The sequence below is a fragment of the Apodemus sylvaticus genome, chromosome 11, assembly GCF_947179515.1.
Source record: "Apodemus sylvaticus chromosome 11, mApoSyl1.1, whole genome shotgun sequence".
Taxonomy (NCBI): domain Eukaryota; kingdom Metazoa; phylum Chordata; class Mammalia; order Rodentia; family Muridae; genus Apodemus; species Apodemus sylvaticus.
This window is the reverse complement of record NC_067482.1, coordinates 31,435,949-31,454,826: the sequence shown is the minus strand read 5'-3', so window position 1 is coordinate 31,454,826 and position 18,878 is coordinate 31,435,949. Positions and strand designations below refer to the sequence as shown.

General features: G+C 38.7%; 1 pseudogene; it reads left to right on the top strand.

Moving 5' to 3' along the window:
• The first annotated feature begins 1,671 nt into the window (after window positions 1-1,671).
• Window positions 1,672-18,878, top strand: part of LOC127696736 (GDP-Man:Man(3)GlcNAc(2)-PP-Dol alpha-1,2-mannosyltransferase-like) — a 29,770-nt pseudogene continuing 12,563 nt past the window's right edge.

Genomic DNA, 18,878 nt, shown 5'->3' with positions numbered 1-18,878 from the left:
AGGTGTGCTCTTCTACTCCTGACCTGCAACTTATGTTTTAGTAAGACATAATGTGTTTAATGTCACAGGTGAATAGCTGGAAACAAATATAGTGAACTCTTTCTCAATTGCATGCATCTCTGATGCAGAAATTCTAGTAGATGATGGCATGAATGAAGACTTTTGCACGTGCTGCAATGGATGCAACCTATCTTACATGTGAGAAGAAGATAAATTTTTAAGGTTAGGTATATAGAGCTAATATTAGTATATCCCCTAAATATCAGTTTCTTTTGGACATCAATGATTAAATCTGTGATGATATTATTAAGTCATGAAGTCAAATAACTCATGAACTGATTGTGTCCTGGTAGAATGAATGAAAGAGACTACTGTAGGTCATTTACTCACCATTGCTTCTCTGTCATGTGACTACAGAACATTGCTCCCATTTTCTTCTGTCCATCCTATTATCTGCAGAGACTTAAGCTACCAGAAGAATAAAAGCCTTCCTGAGACTTCAAACTTGCCAGATTAGAATTTATATTGTTGTTGTTAATTAGTTTATATTTTTAACTAGGACTAACCTGAGCTTCAAGGCAACAACTTTTGTTCTACATAAATTACCTAGTTTCAGGTACTTTGTCATCTCTGCACAGACAATAGACACTACCAATAAAAATTACTATTTATACATATACTTTTTCATGTAATATTTTCTTATACTAATTTATTATTTGCTTATATTAACTAGGATTAAAACACAAAATGAAAATTCATTATTGCTTCTTCAGCAATGAAGTTTAAGATGGCAACAAACAAATTTATTTTAGTTGAAACAATTTATTTCAACTAAAAGACCTTTCCTTGCAAACTTTGACTTTGACTTTGGTTACACATTGACTTTGATTTCTATAATGATTGAATACATAGATTGCAAATGTTGAAGTTATTAAAGAAGCCAATGATTGTGCAAAACAATTTAGGAGGGGCTGGTATGATTGCTCTGTAGCTAAGAGGCTTTTCTGCTCTGTTGGAAGATCCGTGTAGACAAATCAGAATCACTTTTAGCTCCAGATCCTGGATTTTTAACACTTTCTGTGCTGGTGGCATATGCACACATGAGCATAATCTCACACAAAGATACTTGTACTGGCTGGAATTATCACAGAGAACGGAGCTTCTGTTGGAGAAGTGCCTCCATGAGATCCAGCTGTGGGCATTTTCTCAATTAGTAATCAGGAGGGAGGGCCCATTCTGGGTGGTGCCTTCCCTGGGCTGGTAGTCTTGGGTTCTATAAGAGAGCAGGCTGAGCAAGCCAGGGGAAGCAAGCCAGAAAAAAACATCCCCCCATGGCTTCTGCATCAGCTTCTGCTTCCTGACCTGCTTGAATTCCAGTCCTGACCTCCTTTGGTGATGAACAGCAGCATGGAAGTCTAAGCTGAATATACCCTTTCCTCCCCAAATTGCTTCTTGGTCATGTTTGTGCAGGAATGGAAACCCTGACTAAGACTACACTTAAATAAGAATAAAAGTAAGCAAAAATTTCGTTATTGAGAAAAACTAGGAATGATTTGAGTTTAGAAGTGTGACAAGTGCTTTGCCTCTTACATATCCAAACTATAATGCAGAATGATGATAATAATTTAAATACAATCTCTGATTATGGGAGCGAATAAATTTATAGCAAAAATGCACATGGAAAAAGACAGGTTAGAGATGCAAATAACATGTTTAAATGGAATAGTTCAATAATAGGTTATAGAAGATCACTACAAAAATTAAATACCCTTACTAAAATTATTTAAAAAAACTATGCAGTTTTGGTATATTTTAACAAGTTGACTGTACAATTTCTAAAATTTTCTTAAAATAAATTTTTATGTTTATTACCTGATGCATGCACTTGCCTCACTAATGCAAGAATACTGACATATTTGAGACTGATTTTGCAAATTGGAAAAAATATAGCCTGATTGAAGATTGCTGTTAATGTAGATTTGGTTCTGCCCTCGAGAGATCTGGGATTTATATCTCTTAAGATTGCTGTCACACACCTTGTAAGTAATCAGCAGACCCTGAACCATAAATACAGAAATATATTTGCAAGCAATAGAAACAAAATTATAGGTATACTTCTTCATCTTATATTTTTGACAATAGTGTAAATCATCACTACTGATTAGTTTGTGAGTTTTGGTGGCGAATAGATATAAAGTCAACTTCTGATAATTTTCAATAATAGATAAAAACAAAGATATGAACAATTGAGAAAAACAGATCATAAAAACAGGATTTTTGCATGTTTTTATGCATATGAACTTGTTTCAATTTATTAATATATATTTGCTAAAATTACTGTTACTAATATTGTAGAGATAAATATTTGTACATTTATCCTACCCTATTATAATAATTAGTTAAATTTAACTTCTTCAAAATTTATACAGGACAGTAGATATTATATAACAATGTCTTCTTGAGAAGACATTGACATCACTACTTATATTTTCTCTTATAATTAGCAGTGTATTGACTTAAGTGTGTATAGACCTCTTTTTTAGAGTTTCCATTGCTGTGAAGAGACACCATGCCCAAGGTACCTTGTATAAAAGACAACATTTAATTGGCGCTAGCTTTCAGGTTCGGAGATACAGTTCATTAAGACAGGAAACATTGCAACATCCATATAGGAATAGTCTGGAGGAGCTGAGAGTTCTACATCTTGATGTGAAGCAACCAGTAGAAGACTGTCTTGAGTCCTTCACCCTTTGGGCTCCTACAATACTTTCTTCTCCTCTTCTGAGGAATTCCCTGAGCTTGGCCTAATGTTTGACTGTGGGGGCTCTGTTTCTGTTTCTATCAGTTGCTAGATAAAGCAACAAAAACATCAAATGTTTTTAATGAACATTTATAGCCGATTTTCAATTTTGTTAATTCCAGAATTTTTTCCTAATTCAAATAAGTCTGCTATGAACATTTCTGTCACTATCTTCTCCTCTCCCTCTCCCTCTCCCTTTCTCTCTCTCCCTCCCATCCTGTCTCTCCCCTCCCTGCTCCTCCATCTACTCTTCCATTCAGAAAAGAGCAGTCCTTAAAGAGACAACATTCAAACACAACAAAACAAAACACAATAAGAAGAGTCAAAAGCCCTCACACAGAGGTTGAACAAGTAGCTCAATAGGAGGAACAAGGAAAATAGTCACATACCTGTTCCCACTGTTAGCAGTCACATTATAGAAAACAAAACAAAACAAAACAAAACAAAAAACAACCAAGCTTACTGCCATAATATATATGCAGGTGACCTGGTCCAGACCCATGAAGGCACCTTGATTGCTGTTTCAGATTCTGTGAGCCCATATGAGTCCTGCTTTGCTGATTCTGCTGTAGGACATGTTCTTTTGGTCTCCTCATCCCCTATGACTACTACAGTCTTTCCTCCCTCTTCTGTAGAGGTCCCCAGTCTCCAAGGGGATTGACCTATGGAAATCTCAAATAGACTTTCCAGGTTATGTCTGGCTCTGGGATTTTGCATCTCCCTTCTGATGCCTGAGGAAGCCCCTGAAGATTTTTCAACAAAGCACCAATCTATGAGTATGGCAGAATATCATGATAAACCATTTTATTTCTTTCTTTGTTATTTCATCTTTTTGCTGATAGCATTTGTTTTTTTCTTGTTGTCTTGGGGCTATACAGTCTCTGGTTGCTGGCTTTCAAGCTATGTCGAGCCTAGGCTACTTTTAGAAGAGTAGACCTCATGCTAAGTCAGACATTAGGTGGTTACTCTGACAAGTTCTGCACTACCAGTTCCCTACTATCTGCCTGGCAGGACCAGTAAGTCAAAGGTATTCTGCCTCCTTACATATGCCTTTACCATTTTGTTTTGAAATCTTAAAAAAGTTGTTTAATATTTATTTAATGCTATATTATTTTTTTCCTTTTTAGCAATGAATTTCTGAATGGAGAAGTGAGGCACTGGGTTCCTCCTGAAACTAGAGTTAGAGAGGATGGGAACTGCCTGATATGAATGCTGGATATGAACTCAGGCCCACTGGAATAGCAGGAAAAGTTTCAAACACTGAGCTCTCTCTCCAGCCTCCAACTGATGAGTTTGTGAAACATGTTATAGTTGATCTATTTAAAATCAGGATAGATATGTGTCTTAGTCAGGGTTTCTATTCCTGCACAAACATCATGACCAAGAAGCAAGTTGGGGAGGAAAGGGTTTATTGAGCTTACACTTCCACATTGCACTTCATCACTAAAGGAAGTTAGGACTGGAACTCACCAACAGGTCAGGAAGCAGGAGCTGATACAGAGGCCATGGAGGGATGTTTCTTACTGGCTTGCTTCCCCTGGCTTGCTCAGCCTGCTCTCTTATAAAACCCAAGAGCACCAGCCCAAAGGTGGAACCACACACAAGGGGCCCTCACCACTTGATCACTAATTGAGAAAATGCCCCACAGCTGGATCCCATGGAGGCACTTCCCCAACTGAAGCTCCTTTCTCTGTGATAACTCCAGCCTGTGTCAAGTTGACACACAAAACTAGCCTGTTCAATATGGTTTTAAAAATATTGATATTGATGAGCTTTATTGTTCATTCATTATTAATATGCAGTGTGGGGATTAAAGATATGACCCTGCAGTAAAGAACATTTGATGCTATAGTAGAGGACACAGTTTTGATCTCAGTGCCTTAATAATAATTCAGAATCACTCGACAATTCAGGTAATCTACCAACCTTTTGCTACTTCTGTGAGAACCAAATAGCACAACTAAACACATACATACATACATACATACATACATACATACATACATACATAAAGACAGACAGACAGACAAATAAGGTAAATCTCTAACATACATAAAAAACCTAAAATGATTAATAAAAAATCCAGTCAACAGAGATCATGCTTAGTTTTTTATCAGTGTATCAGTTTTGTATCAGGTACATATATTTCAAGCATCTTTGAGATTTGTGTGTCAACAACACTTAAAGAGTTTTGAATTTTTTGTTTTATGTGGTGTTAGTAATCTTGATCCTTTTTATTGAAACTAGATATTTTTATACAATATATACTGGTTATGGTTTCCCAAGCCCTTTCATTTCCCAACTTCTTCCCACCTGTCTTCCAATCCAGATTCATACAGTTTCTTTCTCTTCTTAGGAAAAAAACAGGCATCTAGGAGATAATAATAAAATGAAATATAACAAAATAAGATGAATAAAAAACCAACAAACCAGAAAACAACTGTTGGAACAGGGCTGAAGAATAGAGTTGTATGATAATTCTGAGTGTTTGTGAGAAAACTCCAAGAAAACAAGGATAATCTTGTGGCCTCAGTTTCTTCAAAAGCAGGGAATTGCTTTTGGATAATGCATTTTTGATCTTCTAGGTGTATCAGATAATTGAGAGTTTACTTCAGATTTTTCATTACAACAGGCAACTACTAGGTGTTTATATTATAAATCTGTATTGAAAAAAAACATGTGTTTGCTGCATGTGGTTTGCTCATCATGTGTGGCTTGCCCTGGTGACTCTATGATTTACTCATGTTATTCCTGTCAGCCTTCAGAGTAGAAATTATCTGATGTTCTGAATAAAGTTGGTTATTGAATGAGTCATTAGTTTCCCTCGCTTATCAGCTTCACTTTTCCAAGTACTATGACCTCTACAGCAGTGGGCATAGGACAAAAAACAATAAATAAATAAATAAATAAATAAGTAAAAAGACCCACAGTAAAAGTACAGGACACACATAGAGATGGAGAAAAACAGACACTGCATACGTTCAAAGCCATCCCTTAAAAAACCCAGAATGGAAGTCATAATATATATGCAAATGATCTGTTAGGTAAGGGAAAAGAAAATAAATCCCTGGCTTAGTATTATGAGACAAAGAACATTCGACATTCTATTACAACAATTCTATTGTTTTGTGTTGGCTATCTATTGCTCAGCATGAGGCCCATGAAAAGTGATTTGTTTCCCCAAGTTAGGCTATCTTGGGGAAAGCTAACTTTTATTTGCAAGTGGCATCGATTGCAGAGAGCTTATGATTATGAATGGAGACATGTGTTCATATCTTAAGCACTATCCCTCCACTGATGCTAAGACATTTAGGTCCTTTTCATACTGCCATGATCTTTGTGAGTATTTAATTTCACCAGCCTTGTTATATCTAAAAAAAATAAAATAAAAACAAACTAGCTTTTTTTATGTCAACTCACACCCTTTTTCTCTTCCTCTTCCAGACAATGTCCTGAGTCCCAAAAGAGGGATTTGATGGAGATGTCCCTTTTAGGACTGAGTGTTCCAAGGCCTTTCACTTTTTACATATTGCCAGTGTGTAGTTCTCTATATTTGCTTTTATTTGATGCAGGAGAAAGTTTACAATATCCCTCTGGAAGCCCATGAACAACACTGACTGCTGTGGATTGTATTGATGGCTGTCTACACACAGAGTGTATTTCTAATCACCTGCACAACTTATTAAACACAGAGAAGTAGAGCTGGGGCCAACCTAGATCCTTCACCCAAACAGACTAGTATTCCCATTACTAGAAGGCACTCTGCATGCTACCAAAAAGAGGCGTAAACTTCAACCTAACTACAATTATTTCAGGCTACAATGGTATACTTCCAGCAAGATATGCAGTTTCAAGAGAGGCACAAAATTTGCCAGAGCACCCGACATATACCAGATTTGAGTTATGGCCCACTCTATGAGATGAACCTCATACCCAGTGTTATTTGGGTGACTAGATAGGCCATATGAGGCTATATATGACAGGGACCTTGAAACAAACCAAATACTACTAGTCAGCTAAAGGAACATAGCAGTAACTTTATTACTAATGACATTCTGCTATACTCACAGATCTATATCTTGCTCAGCCCATCATATACTTTGCTTTCTTAGTCAGAACTATTTTTCAAAGTATACTCATATTGCGCAAATTTCACTCCTTTCTTATATATAGTGTATATCAGTATGTCATTTAAATGTTTTGTGCTTTAATCTCTCACATTCTAGATCCAGGAGAGCAAGTCCTTAATGTTAGTTAGTAAAGCCTTAGAAAAGGTTGTTATGGAAATTCTTGAGGCGGCGGCGGCGGCGGCGGCGGCGGCGGCGGCAGCAGCGGCAGCAGTGGCTGCTCCAGCTGAAGGGCCATCAGCAGTGGAACCAAGGCGTCACAGGGTCCAGTTAGGCCCTGCGCCCACGACCACTGACCTTCGCTGACCAGCCGGACAGCAAGCAGCTGCAGTTGTGCGGCGCCTTTCCTGCACGGAGGCCACTTCAGAACTCGGCCTCCCACCAGTCAGGAGAGGAGGATCCATCTTGGTTCCGTACTCCAGGAATCGGACAGACTGAGGTACACAAACATAATCCGAGGCCAACACCGCGGTGGTCTGAGCCCGACGGGCGTTGGCCTGCACCCAGGCCCTGGGCGGGTCGGGGGGCCATCGGGGTGCCAACCCAACCAGGAGGTTTTTTGCCCAGGCCTGCGAGCGCGCCGCCGCCATTTTGCCTGCAGGACGACAGGGAGCTCAGGCGGGCAGACCTGTAACAGGCATAGCCTAAGGCTAACAAAGCGGGGGTCCAGGCCCCAAAAGGCACAGGACTGACCCCAAGAACTGGGCGGCTTGGTGGGCCATCTGTGAGTCAACCCGCCCAGGTGATTGTTAGCAAAGCAGACTCTCCCGGCGCTTTCAGGGAGCGCGGGCGCACACGCCCGCCATCCTAGTCACCTGGCAAACCCAATTAACAGTCAAAGCCTTAGGGGAACTTTGCTCGGACCTTGGCCTCCCAGGCTTTTGCCTGGACTCAGGGACTGGGCGGCCAGGCTAACCTTGTGTGCGATAGCCCGGTTGGCAGATCGGCTGCCCAGCGGAGTGAGCGGAACTCAGGGGAGGTCACAGTAGCATACACCGTTGGCACTCCCTGGGAGTGCACACGGGCTCCATCTGCTCCACAGACACAATCTGGGGCAAGGCCTCAGACAGAAGGCCTTAGCTCTACTCTCTCCTCTTCCGGATCCAGATCAGTCTGGGCGGCAGCATTACATCTCCAAGTCCTGCAAGTGGCTAGCTGGGCTTCCGGGCGGCCAGCTGGGAGAAGTCAGTGTGCTCCAGTGAATCCAGCGGGCCCCAGCGGGAGCCTTCGGGTGCCTGCTTTGGGATCTGAACAGCCTGGGCAGCAGCACACTGTCTACAAGCAGTGCAGGAGGTAAGCTGTGCACCAGAGGCCAACTGGGAAGGGGCAGCTTGCACTGGTGAGTCCAGCACTGACAAGATAAGCTAACACCAGTGAGATCTAGATGGCAAAAGGCAAACGCAGGAACGTCACTAACAGAAATCAAGGCAATATGGCAACATCTGAACCCAATTCTCCTCTACCAACATGTCCTGGATACCCCATCACACCAGTAAAACAAGATCTGGATTTAAAATCACTGGTCATGATGCTGGTACAGGAACACATGAAGGTCATACGTAAAGAAATTCAGGAGACAATGGATCAAAAGGTAGAAGCCCTTGCAAGGGAAACACAAAAATCATTGAAAGAAATCCAGGAGAATACAAAAGCCAACAAGGAGGAAATGCAAAAAACACTTAAAGAAATACAGGAGAACTTTGCTCAACAGGCTGAGGTCATGAAAGACGAAACACAAAAATCTCTTAAAGAAATACAGGAGAACTTTGGTCAACAGGCTGAGCTCATGAATGAGAAAACACAAAAATCTCTTAAAGAATTACAGGAAAACACAAACATGCAAGTGAAGGAGCTAAGCAAAACCATCCAGGATCTAAAATCAGAAGTAGAAACAACTAAGAAAACTCAAAGGGAGACAACTTTGGAGATAGAAAGCCTTGGGAAGAAATCAGGGGACAGAGATACAAATATCAACAACAGAATACAAGAGATAGAAGAAAGAATCTCAGATGCTGAAGATTCCATAGAAACCATGGACTCAACAGTTAAAGAAAATGCAAAATGCAAAAAGCTTGTAACCCAAAATATCCAGGAAATCCAGGACACAATGAGAAGACCAAACCTAAGGATTATAGGCATAGAGGAGAGTGAAGATTTACAACTTAAAGGGCCAGCAAATATCTTCAATAAAATTATGGAAGAAAACTTCCCTAACCTAAAGAGAGAGATGCCCATGAATATACAAGAAGCCTACAGAACTCCAAACAGACTGGACCAGAACAGAAATACTTCCCGTCACATAATAATCAAAACACCAAATGTTCTAAACAAAGAAAGAATACTAAAGGCAGTAAGAGAAAAAGGCCAAGTAACATATAAAGGAAGACCTATCAGAATCACAGCAGACTTTTCACCTGAGACTATGAAGGCTAGAAGGTCCTGGGCAGATCTCATGCAGACTCTAAGAGAACACAAATGCCAACCAAAACTACTATATCCAGCAAAACTCTCAATCACCATAGATGGAGAAACTAAGATATTTCATGACAAAACCAAGTTTACCCAATATCTATCCACAAACCCGGCCCTAAAAAGGATAATAGGAGGACAACACCAATACAAGGAGGGAAACTTCACCCTGGAAAAAGCAAGATAGTAACCTTTCATCAAACCCAAAAGAAGTTAAGCATTCAAATTTAAAAAATAACGTCAAAAATGATAGGAAGTAGCAATCACTATTCCTTAATATCTCTTAACATCAATGGACTTAATGCCCCAATAAAAAGACACAGACTAACTGAATGGATACGTAAACAGGACCCTACATTTTGCTGCTTACAGGAAACACACCTCAGGGTCAAAGACAAACACTACCTTAGAGTAAAAGGCTGGAAGACAATTTTACAAGCAAATGGTCTCAGGAAACAAGCTGGAGTAGCCATTTTAATATCAGATAAAATTGACTTTCAACCCAAAGTCATCAAAAGAGACCCTGAGGGACACTTCTTGCTGGTCAAAGGAAAAATACAAAAAGAAGAACTGACAATCCTGAACATCTATGCCCCAAATGTAAGGGCACCCTCTTTTGTAAAAGAAACTTTATTAAAACTAAAAGCACACATTGCACCTAACACAATAATTGTGGGTGACTTCAACACTGCACTTTCCTCAATGGACCGATCAGGAAAACAGAAACTAAACAGGGACACAATGAAACTAATTGAAGCTTTGGACCAATTAGATTTAACAGATATATATAGAACATTCTATCCTAAAACAAAAGAATATACCTTTTTCTCAGCACCTCATGGTACCTTCTCCAAAATCGACCATATAATTGGCCACAAGACAGACCTCAACAAATATAAGAAGATCGAACTAATCCCATGCCTCCTATCCGATCACTATGGAGTAAAAGTGGTCTTCAATAGCAACAGAAACAACAGAAAGCCCACATACACGTGGAAACTGAACAATACTCTACTCAATGATACCTTGGTCAAGGAAGAAATAAAGAAAGAAATTAAAGACTTTTTAGAACACAATGAAAATGAAAACACAACATACCCAAATCTATGGGACACAATGAAAGCAGTGCTAAGAGGAAAACTCATAGCCCTGAGTGCCTCCAAAAAGAAAATGGAGAGAGCATACATTACCAGCTTAATGACACACCTGAAAGCCCTGGAACAAAAAGAAGCTATTTCGCCCAGGAGGAGTAGAAGGCAGGAAATCATCAAACTCAGGGCCGAAATCAATCAAGTAGAAACAAAGAGAACCATACAAAAAATCAACAATACCAGGAGCTGGTTCTTTGAGAAAATCAACAAGATAGATAAACCCTTAGCCAGAATGACCAAAGGGCACAGAGAAAGTATCCAAATTAACAAACTTAGAAATGAAAAGGGAGATATAACAACGGAAACTGAGGAAATCCAAAAAATCATCAGATCCTACTACAAGAGCCTATACTCAACACAACTGGAGAATCTGGAGGAAATGGACAATTTCCTTGACAGATACCAAATACCAAAATTAAATCAGGACCAACTAGACCATCTAAACAGTCCCATAATGCCTAAAGAAATAGAAGGAGTCATAGAAAGTCTTCCAACCAAAAAAAGCACAGGACCAGATGGCTTCAGTGCAGAATTCTATCAGACCTTCAAAGAAGAGTTAACACCAATACTCTTCAAACTATTCCACAAAATAGAAACAGAAGGAACACTACCCAAATCCTTCTACGAAGCCACAATTACGCTGATACCAAAGCCACACAAAGATCCAACAAAGAAAGAGAACTTCAGACCAATTTCCCTTATGAACATCGATGCAAAAATACTCAATAAAATTCTTGCCAACCGAATCCAAGAACACATCAAAACGATCATCCACCATGATCAAGTAGGCTTTATCCCAGGAATGCAGGGTTGGTTCAATATACGGAAATCCATCAATACAATCCACTACATAAACAAACTCAAAGAACAAAACCACATGGTCATTTCATTGGATGCTGAAAAAGCATTTGACAAAATTCAGCATCCCTTCATGCTTAAAGTCTTGGAGAGAACAGGAATTCAAGGCCCATACCTAAACATAGTAAAAGCAATATACAGCAAACCGGTAGCCAGCATCAAACTAAATGGAGAGAAACTTGAAGCAATCCCACTGAAATCAGGGACCAGACAAGGCTGCCCCCTTTCTCCTTATCTTTTCAATATTGTACTTGAGGTACTAGCTCGGGCAATTCGACAACATAAGGAGGTCAAAGGGATACAAATTGGAAAGGAAGAAGTCAAACTATCATTATTTGCAGACGACATGATCGTCTACCTAAGTGACCCAAAGAACTCCACTAGAGAGCTCCTACAGCTGATAAACAACTTCAGCAAAGTGGCAGGTTATAAAGTCAACTCAAGCAAATCAGTGGCCTTCCTATACTCAAAGGATAAGCAGGCTGAGAAAGAAATTAGGGAAATGACCCCCTTCACAATAGCCACAAACAGTATAAAGTATCTTGGGGTGACTCTTACCAAACATGTGAAAGATCTGTATGACAAGAACTTCAAGACTCTGAAGAAGGAAATGGAAGAAGACCTCAAAAAATGGGAAAACCTCCCATGCTCATGGATCGGCAGAATCAATATAGTTAAAATGGCCATTTTGCCTAAAGCACTATACAGATTCAATGCAATACCCATCAAAATCCCAACTCAATTCTTCACAGAGCTAGAAAGAGCAATTATCAAATTCATCTGGAACAACAAAAAACCCAGGATAGCTAAAACTATTCTCAGCAACAAAAGGAAATCTGGGGGAATCAGTATCCCTGACCTCAAGCAATACTACAGAGCAATAGTGTTAAAAACTGCATGGTATTGGTACAGTGACAGACAGGAGGATCAATGGAACAGGATTGAAGATCCAGAAATGAACCCACACACCTATGGCCACTTGATCCTCGACAAAGAGGCTGAAAACATCCAATGGAAAAAAGATAGCCTTTTCAACAAATGGTGCTGGTTCAACTGGAGGTCAGCATGCAGAAGAATGCGAATTGATCCATCCTTGTCTCCTTGTACTAAGCTCAAATCCAAATGGATCAAGGACCTCCACATAAAGCCAGACACTCTGAAGCTAATAGAAAAAAAACTGGGGAAGACCCTTGAGGACATCGGTACAGGGAGAAAGTTTCTGAACAGAACACCAATAGCGTATGCTCTAAGAGCAAGAATTGACAAATGGGACCTCATAAAATTACAAAGTTTCTGTAAGGCAAAGGACACCATCAAGAGGACAAATCGGCAACCAACAAATTGGGAAAAGATCTTCACCAATCCTACATCAGATAGAGGGCTAATATCCAATATATATAAAGAACTCAAGAAGCTAGACTCCAGAAAACCAAACAACCCTATTAAAAAATGGGGTACAGAGTTAAACAAAGAATTCTCACCTGAAGAACTTCGGATGGCGGAGAAGCATCTTAAAAAATGCTCAACTTCATTAGTCATTAGGGAAATGCAAATCAAAACAACCCTAAGATTTCATCTTACACCAGTCAGAATGGCTAAGATTAAAAATTCAGGAGACAGCAGGTGTTGGAGAGGGTGTGGAGAAAGAGGAACACTCCTCCACTGCTGGTGGGGTTGCAAATTGGTACAACCACTCTGGAAATCAGTCTGGCGGTTCCTCCGAAAACTGGGCACCTTACTTCCAGAAGATCCTGCTATACCACTCCTGGGCATATACCCAGAAGACTCCCCACCATGTAATAAGGATACATGTTCTACTATGTTCATAGCAGCCCTATTTGTAATTGCCAGATGCTGGAAAGAACCCAGGTATCCCTCAACAGAAGAGTGGATGCAAAAAATGTGGTATATCTACACAATGGAGTACTATTCAGCCATTAGAAACAATGAATTCATGAAATTCTTAGGCAAATGGATGGAGCTAGAGAATATCATACTAAGTGAGGTAACCCAGACTCAAAAGGTGAATCATGGTATGCACTCACTAATAAGTGGATATTAACCTAGAAAACTGGAATACCCAAAACATAATCCACACATCAAATGAGGTAGAAGAAGAAAGGAGGAGTGGCCCCTGGTTCTGGAAAGACTCAGTGAAACAGTATTCAGCAAAACCAGAACGGGGAAGTGGGAAGGGGTGGGTGGGAGGACAGGGGAAGAGAAGGGGGCTTGCGGGACTTTCGGGGAGTGGGGGGGCTAGAAAAGGGGAAATCATTTGAAATGTAAATAAATTATATCGAATAATAAAAAAAAAAAAAAAAAAAAAAGAAAAGGTTGTTATGGATCAATGGAATGAGAGGCCCTTGGTCCTGTGAAGGTTTGATGTCCCAGTGTAGGGGTTGCTAGGGCGGTAAGGTGGGAGTTGGTAGGTAGGTGGAAGAGCACCCTCATAGAAGCCGGGTAAAGGGGCATGGGATAGGGGGTTTGCAGAGAGGAAACCAAGAAAGGGGATAACATTTCAAATGTAAATAAATAAAATATCCAATTAAAAAATTGAAAGGCATCTTCTATGGTCAAAACTTGTTATAGAAAGTTGGTATGACACTGTGTAGAAGTGGAACATTTATGAAGATATAAAATTATAAAGATGAAACCTCCATTTATGGCATTAAACAGTAGTTTAAAGCTGAATAACCTTTTCCAGTTGGACTTTTCTGGCTATTTTGCATATTAAATCACAATGTTTCTTTTCTCTGGAGGAAGGCATCATAAAGCAATACCTCAGAAGTACAAAGCAAGTGTTTCCTATACATAGAACCTATCAGTCCCTTGGTCTTAGTCATTCCATTTTAAGAGTGTAGGGAATAAATTATTATTCATAAACTTCCAGATCTATTGTATTTTGTTGTAATAGAGAATATAAATTAACCATGGGTTTGGAAGGTTTTCTTATCAAAACACATTCAATGTAATCCATATCATCTTCTTACTTTTTTCAAGACCATATTTCATCTCCCCTGGATGCAGAGAGTTTATGCTCAAAAGTTTTCAGAAAATATGTCATACTACTTACATTCTTTAATCATCTTAATTTTATACTTCATAGATAAGCCATGCTTCTTATCTGTGGGGGTTCTCAATCAGATAAGAGCAGGGACTGAGGGTGGTTTCTGAATATGCAATTTGAGAGTCCACATTTTTGCATGCAAAATCCTCCTTCAGCATGAGAAACAGTATGGTGGGATTTCTAAAGGGACAGAAGATAATTATGCTCAACAGTGGATGATAGAAGAAGTGTATTATTACTTTACTGGAAAAATATACTTTTTTATTTTTTAGATATTTTCTTTACTTACATTTTAAATGTTATCCCCTTTCCTAGTTTCCCCTCCTAATACTCCCTATCCCATCCCCCCTCACCCTGCTCACCAACCCACCCACTCCTGCTTCCCTGTCCTGGCATTCCCTTACACTGGACCATCAAGCCTTCACAGGACCAAGGGCCTCTCCTCCACTGATGACCTAAAAGGCCATCCTTTGCTACATATGTGGCTGCAGTCATGGGTCCCTCCATGTGTACTCTTTGGTTTGTGGTTTAGTCCCTGGGAGCTCTGGGGTACTGGTTGGTTCAGATTGTTGTTCCTCCTATGGGACTGCAAATCCCTTTATACTAAAAATGCAGTTACAAACACAAGTTTGATAAGTTTGTGTTGTTTGCTGGCTCGTTCTACCTTTTATTTACAATACTGTGGATGTGAAATAGTATATTTGTCACTTTCTCCAGAGAAATAGAATAAAGAAAGTGCATAAACATGAAATTATATTTATTGCAAGAATATGACATATTCCATTATTATTCAAAATCTACAAGATGGGAAACTTGTTCATGAGTTAGGAGTGCCCATGGTATAGAACAAACCCAAAGGTGTTTCCCCTTTGATGACATCCAAATAATTAACCTCTACACAGAATAATATATAATGTAATTTGCTTACAGCTAGCAAATTTAAGTTTTACTCTTATCCAAAAATCTGTGGATTAGCATATAAAATTAGCCATCACACCAGTTTTCTTCACTGTCTTCTACAAGAATGTTGTTTCTAAATTTTAGCATTCTGAATCTCACTGTAGTATAAATATTTGAGGACACATTTTGGGTGGACATATATTTCACATTCATTTGTGTAAATATGTAGAATCATAATATCTATATTTTATTTTAATGCAATATTTACTTTTAAAGAACCTGCCAAACTGTCTTCCCAAGTGGCTGCACCATATTGTATTTCACCAGCAATAAACAAGAAATCATGTTGCTGTACTGTCTTGCCAACACAAAAATTTGAAGCTGGTATTTCAGAACTTAGCAAGTCTATAGGTGGATGTAATTAATTTTTTATTTTGACAATCTGTATTGATGTAAGATATTGAATACTTTTTCATATATTTTACTCTCATTTAGGTTAGTTGACTGTGCCTTTATCTAAATATCATTATATTGGTAATTGCATATGTAATGTGTGTGTATGTATATATGTGTGTATATCTTCACGTCTATATATGGGAGTATGGTCTGTGTGCATGTATGTATCTGTTTGTGTATCTACCTGTGTAGGTGTATTATACACAGTGAGATACTTTGCAGTTTCCTGCTGAATTTTCATTTGATAAGCAGAGCCCCTAGACTTGTTAATATATATACAGTGTCAGCATAAGATAATAATAATTCTGGCTATGACAATTTAACTTAATCACATATTTCAATATAAGGGACTGCTAGATTTTGAGTGGAAGTAAGCCCTTTTATCTAGATGTCATAGCTTTTTCTTCTTTCCAAAGTTATATTTATAATATAAGCTCAAGGGAATTTCTCCTCTTTTTTTCAACATTTTTTTTTTCTGGATCACAAAATCACTGTAATCAGACCACATAGAGATAATGACAGTGCCTGGCCTTTTCATTGGCCTTTCTGTTAAACACCCACAGGAGATATTGATTAATTAATCTGTCTTCTTCCTCCCTTTTTAACAGCATTAGTCACACACACACACACACACACACACACACACACAGATGCACACAAGGAAGGAATAGATACAATATATCTGAACACAGAACTACTTTGGAGATATTTTTCCTTTACTCTCGCATTATTAAAACATTTTTTTCTGTTCTCAATGTAAAACAGTGTGTGTCTTCATGAAAAAGTAAAACTTCAAAAGAGTAAGGCATTGGAACTTGTGTGCAATGGAGTGGAGGACAAATATCTTTGTTGCCTACAAAATTTAAGCTACGTGAGACTATGTCTTACAGAAAGATACTGAGAGAAATATTGAGATTAGAAAGAGAAAGAGAGAGAAAGAGACAGAGAGAAACAGAGAGAGCAACAGAAACAGAAATACACTGAGGCAAAGAAACAGAAAGAATGATTATAGTCATTACAAGAAAACATCTATTTGATGGCAAAACATTCAGGAGACTTATCTATGATAGATGTGGTGCTCTTACCCGGATATGTCTTAGAGTATGTGCAATCATGCTCCTCTGTTTATTCTACCTCTCTCAATAATAATTTCCTGATCCTTGTAACCCATTGGTATTCCCCCATGTAAATATGTATTTCAGGCAAGAATGAACTGCCTAAGATTATGAGTTCAAACTGCTGTGTGATTTACTCATTTATGGGATTGGATCAAGTACATTCAGAGATCTTTGGACACAAATTTCATATAACAAGAAAGTCATTTACTAGAATTAATATGGTTGGGTTTTGCGCTTAAATATATCTCTGTATCTTCTGCTCTAACTGTGCTGTGTATTGGTTTATTGGAAGGTTGGTTTTGTGCAGAGGAATTTTATTCCAGCAACATGGTTGTTCTGGCAAGAAATCACATCCAAAGACATGATCTGGATTACAAAATATAGGCAGAGGCAATTCAGTCAGAAGCCCGGAGAAGCCAGATTGAATCAGTCAGCTTGGAAGATTAAATTGCACTTCGGCTAGAAGCTTCCAGGTCTATGGCTAGAAATATTTAGACGAGAGAAGGAAATCTGTGATCTCAGTCAAAGCTGTGCATTCACACAGCTTGGGTCAAGCTCTAATCAATTCACTTCATCTGAGGAAATAAATGTGACATTTACAGTTATATTTCACTCATTTTGTATTTTTTCTTTCCTTGCTTGCTCTAGTGGCATTCTGATACAAAAACAATGTAAAATAATTTTAAAATAATTTTAAAACAAAAATGACAGACATATTCCTTCATAATAACTAACAGAACATTACCTGTTCCAAACAAATTAAATTAAGTTAAAGGCTTCCAAAACTGTTTTCCATATCTTTATATATATATATATATATATATATATATATATATATATATATATATATATATATATATATCACTCAACAGCAAGTAAAATGATTCAGTAATTAAAAAGTTATATAATATGGAACATTATTTTTCATATGTTGGTTTCTGGTTTGAAATTTTCTTCTAAAATTATTTTCCAATTGAATAAAATTTAAACTTGAATGTTTAAAAGTTCACAACAATGTTAATATAAACCACAAGATTAATAGTCACCCCACCTAGGGATCCATCTCATCTGCAGATACCAAAGCCAGACAATATTGATGCTGCCAAAAAACACTTGCTGCTAGGAGCCTGGTTGAGCTGTCCCATGAGAGGTCTGCCAACGCCAGACCAATACAGATATGGATACTTTTAGCCAAGCATCAGACTGAGCAAAAGGACCCCAGTGGAAAAGCTAGGGCAAGATCTGAAAGAGCTGAAGGGGATTGCAACCACATAGGAAGAAAAATATCAATTAACTGGACTATGCAGAATTCTCAGGTACTAAACCTCCAACCAAAGAGTGACCCCTGGCTCTAGCAGTATCTATACAAGAGGACTGCCTTATCTGGAATCAGTGGCAGGGGGAGGCCCTTGGTCCTGTGGAGGCTCAATACCCCAGTGTTACTGATGCTAGGACATTAGCTGGGAGTGTGTGTGTGTGTGTGGGGGGGTGTGGGTGTGTGGGTGGGTGGGTGTGTGCACCCTCATAGAGGCAGGGGGAGGAGGGATGGGATAAGGGAATTGCACAGGGGAAATTGGGAAGGGGGACAACATTTGAAATGTAACTAAATAAAATAATCGAAAAAATTAGACAAAACAAAACAAACAAACAAACAAACAAAAACGTTCTGTATACAGCATTCTCATAAAAGAGAAGGTAAAATAAATAATTTTTAAAAAACATGGCAGGTGCATTCCTTTATAATGACTAATAAAATATTACTTGTTCAAATCAATATAAATTTTTGTTGAAATGCAAAGAATTATTTTTGACACAGGGTCTCACTATGTAGCCATAGGTGTCCTAAAACACTCTTTATAGACTAGGCTGTCTTCAAACTCAGTTACACGCCTGCTTCTGCCTCCTGAGCCCTGAGATTAAAAATAAATCACT